We start from the raw sequence: 11,918 nt of genomic DNA, 5'->3' as shown, positions 1-11,918 counted from the left end.
GATATCCTCATTCTGTATTTATTTAGATCAAAATTCCATGTGCTGTGAATTCTTCCCACTGAGGTGAAATCAAGGTTATATGCCCTGGAGCCTGTATCATTGTAACAAGAGCAACACTGAATCCAGAGAGTAAAGAACTGAATAAGAAATACAATTTGTGCATAGTACAGGTTTTCTCAATCGTGTACAAGCATTTCTTTGGAACTATGTTGGCGATTTCCAAAACAGAGTCCACAAGACACCGAACTCTGTGGCCTTCCAAATGTATTTGCCTTCTCAAAACATAAATACATTAATTCATCAAAACTGTATTATACCGTCAAAATTGCAAATATGTTCATCAAAAGAACATGACCGCCTGCAAAAAGATTAACACAACCACACTTATCTTTTGAGTCCGAGCAGACAAAACAGAAAGTTAGTTTGTCTTTTAAAAATCCAGGTAGATCAATACATTTTCTTTGCAGTCAACTATCCAAAGGTTGTATAGATGGAAGTTGCAGAATTATGGGCAATTACTCTCCTTTTATACATATTTCACCAAACAATTTCACATAAAATCAAATATTATTCCTAATAAAAATGATAATAATAAGCACATTGTGTGCAGGATTCATTCATCAGTATCATCACAATCCAAATCCATGCATTTCAATACATAGCCTTGTTTCCTCCTAGTTTCGTAGACTTTCCATTGGTGCACAGAAACACAATCCTCAATAGAAATAAGGAAAGGTGAATACAATGGTGAAAACAAAACTGATATGGATGTATAGGCCTCAACCCACACCAAAGCAAAGCTCTAAAATGGAAGGTCACAATGTTGGAGATGATGACTTAGGAGTAACCTAAATTTACTTAGAAGTAACCCAACTTCCTTCATGACATCTCTGTCCCCATTGCCTAAAACTTTCCCTATATTGTACATGGTTTGACACTGAGGGGGTGATTTAGAATTTTGCACAGTAGTATTTACCGAAGTCAAGGCTATAACCACTTTTGGAGTTAACTAGTGGTCTCAAATCGTATCCTGATGTTGACAGCAGATGGGAGTCATAACATTGCTAACTTAGCTAGCTAACATACATTTTGAGAAAACAAGTTATATTAAGTGGCTAGCTAGCTAGCATTAGCAACGTTTGATGGTCAATGAGACTGAGAGCTAGCTAGCCAGCTGAGCTAGCAAACAATGTAATACAAGTATAATTTCAGATTCTAAAAATACTCCAGGAGGCTGTTCATTTCAGGAATCACAGTAGCAAGTACTCCTGGTGCACTGTTGAATTATTTGTCACATAAACATGACTTTTCAAAAGAAACTCAGTTTTTGCCATAGCCCTCACTGGCATTCATGCAATTTAAACGTGAGTTTGTCCGAGGTGTCAGACTCGACAACATTTGAAATCCATTGGAGCACTGCAACTGGTTGGCCAAAATTCTGGGGGGGGGGGTGTTTAGCGAAGGGTCAATTGCACACATTTCTCTCCTGATGAAAACAATGTGTTAAAATTCTGTGAACAAAACACTTAACAGTGAATTTTGTATTCACTGATGACATTTGTATTTAAAGTTTAGCAAAAGGTGGTCTAAGATTTGAAAGCCATGTACAAAGACAAGATAATTATCAGAAATTCTGTACATGTATTTTGCATTTGATCATTGCTGCTCTGCTATCGATACATTTCAACTTGTGCTATTCTTATCAAAGGGTTGATATAGTTGGTCTTTAGTGATCCTTCAGGCGGTAGTCCACTGCTATGTGTATTCCCATGGTGATACATGAGTCTGTGGTGAAGAGGGCAAGCAGACACATGCTCAAGTTACAATTTTGTTTAATCGCTTTGGTACTATTTTCACAAGTATGTGGTAAAATGTCACAACTCTTAGTACAAATCTCAAAACAGATCATATAAAAGGCTGTTTTTTAAAACTTTAAACACATTTTTTATTTGCTGCCAAAGCAGCAGCTACTCTTCCTGGGGTCCAGCAAAATGAAGGCAGTTTATACAATTTTTAAAACATTACAATACATTCACAGATTTTACAACACACTGTGTGCCCTCAGACCCCTACTAAACCACTACCACATATCTACAGTACTAAATCCATGTGTATGTATAGTGCATATGTTATTGTGTGTGTGTGTGTGTGTGTGTGTATGCATGTGTCTGTGCCAATGTTTGTGTTGCTTCACAGTCCCCGCTGTTCCATAAGGTGTTTTTTTATCTGTTTTTTAAATCAAATTTTACTGCTGGCATCAGTTACTTGATGTGGAATAGAGTTCCATGTAGCCATGGCTCTATGTAGTACTGTGTGCCTCCCATAGTCTGTTCTGGACTTGGGGAATGTGAAGATGCCTCTTGTGGCATGTCTTGTGGGGTATGCATGGGTGTCTGAGCTGTGTGCCAGTAGTTTAGGCAGACATCTCGGTGCATTCAACACCTCTCATAAATAAAAGTAGTGATGAAGTCAATCTCTCCTACACTTTCAGCCAGGAGAGATTGACATGCATATTATTAATATTAGCTCTCTGTGTACATCCAAGGGCCAGCCGTGCTGCCCTGTTCTGAGCCAATTGCAATTTTTTGTGTCATCTGACCACACAAAGTGTAGGACCTTCTTGTTGATAGTGTTGTTAAGAGCATCGCTTTATTATAGACTTCTCCCCATCTTAGCTACTACTGCATCAATATGTTTTCACCATGACAGTTTACAATCTAAGGTTGCTCCAAGCAGTTTAGTCATCTCAACTTGCTCAATTTCCACAAAAATGTTCCACAAAATTTAGTTGAGGTTTAGGGTTTAGTGAGTGTTTTATTCCAAATACAATACTTTTAGTTTTAGAAATATTTAGGGATAACATATTCCTTGCCACACACTCTGAAACTAACTGCAGTGCTTTGTTGAGTATTGCAGTCATTTCAGTCTCTGTAGTAGCTGATGTGTATAGTGTTGAGTCATCTGCATACATAGACACTCTGGCTTTACTCAAAGTCAGTGGCATGTCATTAGTAAAAATGGAAAAAAGCAAGGGCCTAAACAGCTACCCTGGGGAACTCCTGACTCTAGATTATATTTAAGGGGCTTCCATTAAAGAACACCCTCTGTGTTCTGTTAGACAAGTAACTCATTATCCACATTATAGCAGGGGGTGTAAAGCCATAACACATACGTTTTTCCAGCAGCAGACTATGATCGATAATGTCAAAAGCCACACTGAAGTCTAACAAGACAGCCCCCACAATCATTTTATCATCAATTTCTCTCAGCCAATCATCAGTCATTTGTGTAAGTGCTGTGCTTGTTGAGTGTCCTTCTCTATAAGCATTCTGAAATTCTGTTATCAATTTGTTTACTGTGAAATAGCATCGTATCTGGTCAAACACAATTATTTCCAGAAGTTTACTAAGGGTTGGTAATAGGCTGATTGGTCGACTATTTGAGCCAGTAAAGGGGGCTTTACTATTCTTGGGTAGCGGAATGACTAGCTTCCCTCCAGGCCTGAGGGCACACCCTCTCTAGTAGGCTTAACTTGAAGATGTGGCAAATAGGAGTGGAAATATTGTCTGTTGTTATCCTCAGTAATTTTCCATCCAGATTGTCAGACCCCGGTGGCTTGTCATTGTTGATAGACAACAATAATTTTTTCACCTCTTCATAAATGACTTTATGGAATTCAAAAGTACAATTCTTGTTTTTCATAATTTCCGATACACTTGGATGTGTAGTATCAGCGTTTGTTGCTGGCATATCATCCCTAAGTTTGCTTATCTTGCCAATGAAAAAGCCATTAAAGTAGTTTGCAATATCAGTGGGCTTTGTGATGATTGAGCCATCTGATTCATTGAATGAAGGAGCCGAGTTAGCTTTTTCCCCAAAATGTTTCTTTAAGGTGCCCCAAAGCTTTTTACTATCATTCTTTATATAATTTATCTTTGTTTTATAGTGTAGTTTATTTTTATTTAGTTTAGTCACATGATTTCTTATTTTGCAGCATGTTTGCCAATCAGTTGGGCTGCCACACTTAATTGCCAAACCTTTTGCCTCATCCCTCTCAACCATACAATTTTTCAATTCCTCATCAATACAAGGGGATTTAACAGTTTTTACAGTCATTTTCTTAATGGGTGTGTGCTAATTAGTAACTGGAATAAGTAGTTTTATAAATGTGTCAAGTGCAGCGTCTGGTTGGTCATCATTACACATTACACGCAGACCAGCAAATATTCTTTACATCATCAACATATGAATCGCTACACAACTTCTTGTATGACCTCTATATGACACTATATTAGGCCCAGGCTTTGGAACTTTGGTTTTCCTATGTATGGCTATTATATTGTGATCACTACATTCAATGGATTTGGATACTGCTTTAAAGCAAATATCTGCAGAATTAATAAAGATGTGATTAATACATTTTAATGATTTAATTCTTGTGCTGTTTGTAAATACCCTGGTAGGTTGACGGACAACCTGAACCAGGTTGCAGGCACTGGTTACAGTTTGCCATTTTTTCCTGAGTGGGCAGCTTGATGATAGCCAGTCAATATTTAAATCACCCAGAAAATATACTTCTCTGTTATATCACATACATTATCAAGCATTTCACACATATTACTGTGTGCTAACCATACTGACTGTTAGCTGACTGTTAGCACTTGGTGGTCTACAGCAGCTTCCCACAAGAATGGGCTTTAGGCGAGGCAGATGAACCTGTAGCCATATTACTTCAACAGTGTTTAACATTAGATCGTCTCTAAGCTTTACAGGAATGTGGTAATGAATATAGACCGCAACACTGCCTCCGTTGGAATTTCTGTCTTTTTGGTAGATGTTATAACCATGTATTGCTACCATTGTATCATCAAAAGTATTATCTAAGTGAGGTTCAGAGATTGTCAGAATATGAACATCATCTGTTACAAGCAAGTTATTGACTTCATGGACCTTGTTTCTTAGGCTACATTAATATGGGCTATTTTTAGCACTTGTCTGGGTTGCTTAATTGTTTTTAATGCTTTACTGGGAAGATTATCAGAGGTAGACTTACACATGCTATTTACATTGAAGCTGATAGTGCAGGGTGAGCTGCATAAAGTGGTCTTTCTAGTGTTGCACACCGCCTCAGTGCTAACAGTGTAACTCTGGTTTATAGGCTCATGATTACTGCTTACAATAGCTGTAGGATAAACAGATGTATTCGGTGCAATTAGGGGTACATAAATTAAATTACTTACATTGTGTTTGCCAATGCCCCTAAGATCACGTACATTCGATGCAGCATTATGACGACTTATTGTCACAATGGTAGGGATTAGCTGAGCCGGTCTTGGATCATTTACCAGTCATTGTTTCAATGCAGCCTTGAAATGCGTGGACAGAGTCCAGGAGCCAAGATGATTTGGATGGACTCCGTCATTCCTGTAGAGTATCTTCTGTCTCACCATAGAGCTGCCTATGATGACAGCTGGTGATGTTGAATGGGCTGGTCTCTCAGGCAGCCTCACGGTCTGGTGTTCTGAGCTGGAGCTCTGAGGATCACAACCGAGGACGAAGACGCAGGTACTTCCGGATTTGATCTTGATTGGTAAGCCACAAAGGACAAAGGCGCCAGAACCTCTAGATCGAGTGCTGCAAAGCTGTTTCTGGTCTGTGTAAGTTCTGGGCTCAACATCTCCATGGAGAACCCCGTTGCCAGAGGAAGCCTTCTTCAACTTCCACGGCGAGTGACTTACCTCCATGGCTGGTTGGTTGGGTCGAGAACAGCTCCATTCTCCAGGGAAGGGGGAGAACCCTTCGGGGATGGAACCCTGCCCGAGCACCGGCCAGTCGGCTGTGGAAAGCCGACAAGGCGGCGAAACTTCCACCAGACCAGAGCTTCGTCCGGCTACTGGGGTAGGAGAAAGAGAAAAAGTAGGTGGGCGTGGGTTCCCCAGTAGCTTATGTACAGTTGAAGTCAGAAGTTTACATACACCTTAGCCAAATACATTTAAACTCACTTTTTCACAATTCCTGACATTTAATCCAAGTAAAAAATTCCCTGTCTTAAGGTCAGTTAGGATCACCACTTTATTTTAAGAATGTGAAATATCAGAATAATAGTAGAGCGAAATATTTATTTCAGCTTTTATATCTTTCATCACATTCCCAGTGGGTCAGAAGTTAACATAAACTCAATTAGTATTTGGTAGCATTGCCTTTAAATTGATTACCTTGGGTCAAACATTTGGGTAGCCTTCCACAAGCTTCCCACAATAAATTGGGTGAATTTTGGCCCATTCCTCCTGACAGAGCTCGTGTAACTGAGTTTGGTTTGTAGGCCTCCTTGCTCGCACACGCTTTTTCAGTTCTGCCCACAAATTTTCTATACGATTGAGGTCAGAGCTTTGTGATGGCCACTCCAATACCTTGACTTTGTTGACCTTAAACTATTTTGTCACAATTTGGGAAGTATGTTTGAGGTGATTGTCCATTTGGAAGACCCATTTGTGACCAAGCTTTAACTTCCTGACTGATGTCTTGAGATGTTGCTTCAATATATCCACATCATTTTTCTCCCTCATGATGCCATCTATTTTGTGAAGTGCACCAGTCCCTCCTGCAGCAAAGCACCCCCACAACATGATGCTGCCACCCCCGTGCTTCACAGTTGGAATTGTGTTTTTCGGCTTGCAAGCCTTCCCCTTTTTCCTCCAAACATAACGATGGTCATTATGGCCAAACAATTATATTTTTCTACCAGAGGACATTTCTCCAAAAAGTATGATCTTTGTCCCCATGTGCATTTGCAAACCGTAGTCTGGCTTTTTTATGCCGGTTTTGAAGCAGTGGCTTCTTCCTTGCTGAGTGGCCTTTCAGGTTATGTTGATACAGGACTCGTTTTACTGTGGATATAGAAACTTTTGTACCTGTTTTCTCCAGCATCTTCACAAGGTCCCTTGCTGTTGTTCTGGGATTGATTTGCACTTTTCGCGCCACAGTATGTTCATCTCTAGGAGACAGAACGCGTCACCTTGCTGAGTGGTATGATGGCTGCGTGGTCTCATGATGTTTATACTTGTGTACTATTGTTTGTACAGATGAATGTGGTACCTTCAGGTATTTGGAAATTGCTCCCAAGGATGAACCAGACTTGTGAAGGTCTACACATTTTTTTCTGAGGTCTTAGCTGATTATTTTGATTTTCCCATGATGTCAAGCAAAGAGGCACTAAGTTTGAAGGTAGGCCTTGAAATACATCCACAGGTATACCTCCAATTGACTCAAATTATGTCAATTAGCCTATCAGAAGCTTCTAAAGCCATGACATACTTTTCTGGAATTTTCCAAGCTGTTTAAAGGTATAGTCAACTTAGTGTATGTAAACTTCTGACCCACTGGAATTGTGATACAGTGAATTGTAAGTGAAATATTCTGTCTGTAAACAATTACTTGTGTCATGCACAAAGTAGATGTCCTAACCGACTTGCCAAAACTATTGTTTGTTAACAAGAAATTTGTGGAGTAGTTGAAAAACAAGTTTTAATGACTCCAACCTATGTGTGTGTAAACTTCTGACTTCAACTGTAGGTTTGCTACTTGCTACATAGCAAGCAGTTGCTTCATTGAAAGTCAGCGGGGTCCACATTGTCCCGGAACAAAGCAAAGTCAACACAGCACCTGTAATGCTGGAAACGTTAAATAGCGTCCTCCATATCCATTCCCCCTATATTGAATCTGGCAGGATTCCAGGACAGATAGCAGCGCTCACAGAAGTTTAGCCCAACAGAGCCGCAGGATTCCAGGACAGATAGCAGCGCTCACAGCAGTTTAGCCCAACAGAGCCGCAGGATTCCAGGACAGATAGCAGCGCTCACAGCAGTTTAGCCCAACAGAGCCGCAGGATTCCAGGACAGATAGCAGCGCTCACAGCAGTTTAGCCCAACAGAGCCGCAGGATTCCAGGACAGATAGCAGCGCTCACAGCAGTTTAGCCCAACAGAGCCGCAGGATTCCAGGACAGATAGCAGCGCTCACAGCAGTTTAGCCCAACAGAGCCGCAGGATTCCAGGACAGATAGCAGCGCTCACAGCAGTTTAGCCCAACAGAGCCGCAGGATTCCAGGACAGATAGCAGCGCTCACAGCAGTTTAGCCCAACAGAGCCGCAGGATTCAAAATGAAATAAAAGTATATAAAAACTCTGTCATCTTTTAAAACGATGTTCGGCATTCGACAGCGTTCAACAACGACAAACATACGTTGCGTTCTGATGACGTAATGATTGCCTATTGATTGCCTATTAATTGACTAAGTACAACACACAAAATCACACAGTAACTTTTTCAACAAACTGAATCAGTTTTCATCTTAAAACACCTTTCATATAAAGTCATTGCCTTTCCCAATGCAATGCTCACAATACTTTTCATAGGATTCTCTTCTCATCTGTTTAAATACATTTTACCATCACTTAATCCAACTGTGCTTGATGGTTAATCACTTAACCGTTTGGTAAACCTTTAGATTTTAAACTTGTTTGTGTACCACAGTGGTTCCCAAGCGTACCCCCTTTAGCACCAGGGTCAGCGCACTTTCAAATGTTGTTGTTTTTTGCCATCATTATAATCCTGCCACACACACACTATACGATACGTTTAGTAAGCGTAAGAATGAGTGTGAGTTTTTGTCACAACCCGGCTTGTGGGAAGTGACAAAGAGCTCTTATAGGACCAGGGTACAAATAATAATATAATAATAATCAATAATTTTTCTCTTTATTTAGCCATCTTACATATGAAACCTTATTTGTTCATCAAAAATGGTGAATAACTCACCACAGGTTAATACGAAGGGTGTGCTTGAAAGGATGCACATACATAAGTCTGCAATGTTGGGTTGTATTGGAGAGAGTCTCAGTCTTAAATAATTTTCCACACACAGTCTGTGCCTGTATTTAGTTTTCATGCTAGTGAGTGAATCCACTCTCACATAGGTACGTGGTTGCAAAGGGCATCAGTATCTTACAGCACGATTTGCAAGACAAGTGCAGTCCTATCCAGAAATCTGGCATTGGCTTCTGATTTAAATTGAATTTTCACAGAAACGCTTGTTGCAATTTCGATGACGCTCTCTTGTTCAGATATCGGTAAGTCGGCCGTTTTGGGAAAGTACCTGTGTAATTGTGCACCCAGCTCACTCAGGTGCTTCGCTATATCACATTTGACATTGTCCGTAAGCTTGAGTTCATTTGCACACAAAATATCATACAATGATGGAAAGACCTGTGTGTTGTCCTTGTTAATGCAGACAGAAAAGAGTTCCAACTTCTTAATCATAGCTTCGATTTTGTCCCGCGCATTGAATGTAGTTGCGGAGAGTCCCTGTAATCCTAGATACAGATCATTCAGGCAAGAAAAAACATCCCCCAGATAGGACAGTCATGTGAGAAACTCGTCATCATGCAACTGGTCAGACAAGTGAAAATTATAGGCAGTAAAGAAAACTGTCAATACTTTGCCCCTTGCTGCCCATATCATTGCATAATGCAGAAAATACATGAGAGCTCAGGGGCCTTGCTTTAACAAAGTTAACCATTTTCACTGTAGTATCCAAAACGTATTTCAAGCAGGCATTCCCTTGGCAGCAAGAGCCTCTCGGTGGATGCTGCACTGTACCCGAGTGGCGTCGGGAGCAACTGCTTGAACTCCACTATGTCTCCCTCTCAAAGTCCATTTGATGTCACAAAGCTGTCCAGTACTTTAAAAATATCCTCTCAAGTTGTCCTGGTTTCCAGTGGTTTGCAGAAGAGGATGTCTTCCTTATTTGACCCCCCATAAACGTAACGGACATATACCAGGAGCTGTGCCAGGCCCGCCATGTCCGTTGACTCATCCAGCTATTACACATATAATTCACTGGCTTGTATGCGAAGCAGTAATTGTTTCAAAACATCTCCTGCCATGTCACTGATGCGTCGTGAAACAGTATTGTTTGATGAAGACATTTTCTGTGTAGTTCTTTTGGCCTTTTCCCCAAGCATTGCCACAGCCATTGCCGCGGCAACAGGAAGAATTAAGTCCTCCACAATAGTATGCGGCTTGCCTGTCCTAGCCACTTGATAGCGCACCATATTAGATGCTTCTAGCCTCTTCTTATTAATGGTATCTGTTGCTTTTATACATGTCTTACTACTCGAAAGTTGTCTTTATTCTCGCACCAAAAACTCCTGTGGTTTATTTTTTGAATTGTCATGTTTCGCTTCTAAACGTCTGCGCAAGAGTGAAGGTTTCCTGCGGGAGAGTAACTAGCTGTATTTGACACTGTGTTGTTATTTCACTTAACACTAGATGGTTTAATTATATTTTTCGCAGTGAAACAATGCTACTCAGTCGACAAAAAAAACTCACTCAAATGTATAGCCCCATTGGATAATCTAATATTTTCAATGGGGCTATAATAAAAAAAAAAATGTGAATCACATTTTTATTTGGCATACTCCCGACGGCATTGCGCGTACCCCTGGCGGTACTATGAATGGATTTTGAGAACCACATAAATAAAATGTCTGCTTGTGAAGTATAAACATCTAAATTACATGTATGATACATGATAACCATACATAATGACTACTACATAATGAATATTGATTTCCTATAGTAGTAACCACAATTGGTCACCATGAAGAAGGGTGTGTGTGAACACTTGTAATTTATTTCAACATGGAGCAGGATAGACAGCAAGGGAGAGAAAGAAATCAAAGAGCTCGTGGACAAGGGGCCTGTCAGAGAGGTCGTCATGGGCCCCATCAAAGAGGTCAAAGAGGTGGGCATGGGCCCCATCAGAGGTCAAAGAGGTGGGCATGGGCCCTGTCAAAGAGGTGGACATCAGAGAGAGGGAGGCAGACGGCAGGGAACTGTTGCGTTTTATGAAGTCTGGGCCATCGTAGTTGACCATGTGGTAAACAGAGGCCTTACCATGGCAGAGGGTGGCAGATTAGTTCACATCAATCTGAAAAGATCAGCTGTCAATTCGATCATCACAACATTTTGCCAAGAAAACCAGTAAGTCTGCAGGATATGCAGCATGCTTTACCACTACATTTACAGTAAATTACATATTGTAATGCATGTAAATTCAAAAAACATGTCACGGTATTCTTACATTATGATCTATTGACAGTATACTCTGTTCTACCCTCAGAATTGACAGAAGACCACATGGTGGTGGCCGTGGCTGTGGCTGTGTGCTGACCGACCAGCAGGAGTGGGCAGTGGTGAAAATGGTGAGGGCCAGGAATGTCTGAAATAAAGCATGCCATTGAGGAGAACGATGACACTGTTGTAAATGTGGTATCCAGTAGCCAGTCTCCAGAACTGAACCCAATAGAAAATCTTTGGAGGGAGCTGAAAGTCCGTATTGCCCAGCGACAGCCCCGAAACCTGAAGGATCTGGAGAAGGTCTGTATGGAGGAGTGGGCCAAAATCCCTGCTGCAGTGTGTGCAAACCTGGTCAAGAACTACAGGAAACGTATGATCTCTGTAATTGCAAACAAAGGTTTCTGTACCAAATATTAAGTTCTGCTTTTCTGATGTATCAAATTATTATGTCATGCAATAAAATGCAAATGAATTACTTAAAAATCATACAATGTGATTTTCTGGATTTTTGTTTTAGATTCCGTCTCTCACAGTTGAAGTGTACTATGATAAAAATTACAGACATCTACATGCTTTGTAAGTAGGAAAACCTGCAAAATCGGCAGTGTATCAAATACTTGTTCTCCCCACTGTACTTTCTGTACTGTCCTCTCAATCGAGTTTACCATCCCACTAAGTGGTTAAAATGTTATCTCTATATGGATGCTGGACTGTGCACTGAGTCACATGGAGCTGAGTGAAGCAGTCACTGACTGGCTGAATATGGGATGCATAATTATC

This window comes from Oncorhynchus kisutch, linkage group LG4 (genome assembly GCF_002021735.2).
Source record: "Oncorhynchus kisutch isolate 150728-3 linkage group LG4, Okis_V2, whole genome shotgun sequence".
NCBI lineage: Eukaryota > Metazoa > Chordata > Actinopteri > Salmoniformes > Salmonidae > Oncorhynchus > Oncorhynchus kisutch.
This window is presented reverse-complemented; position numbering follows the sequence as displayed.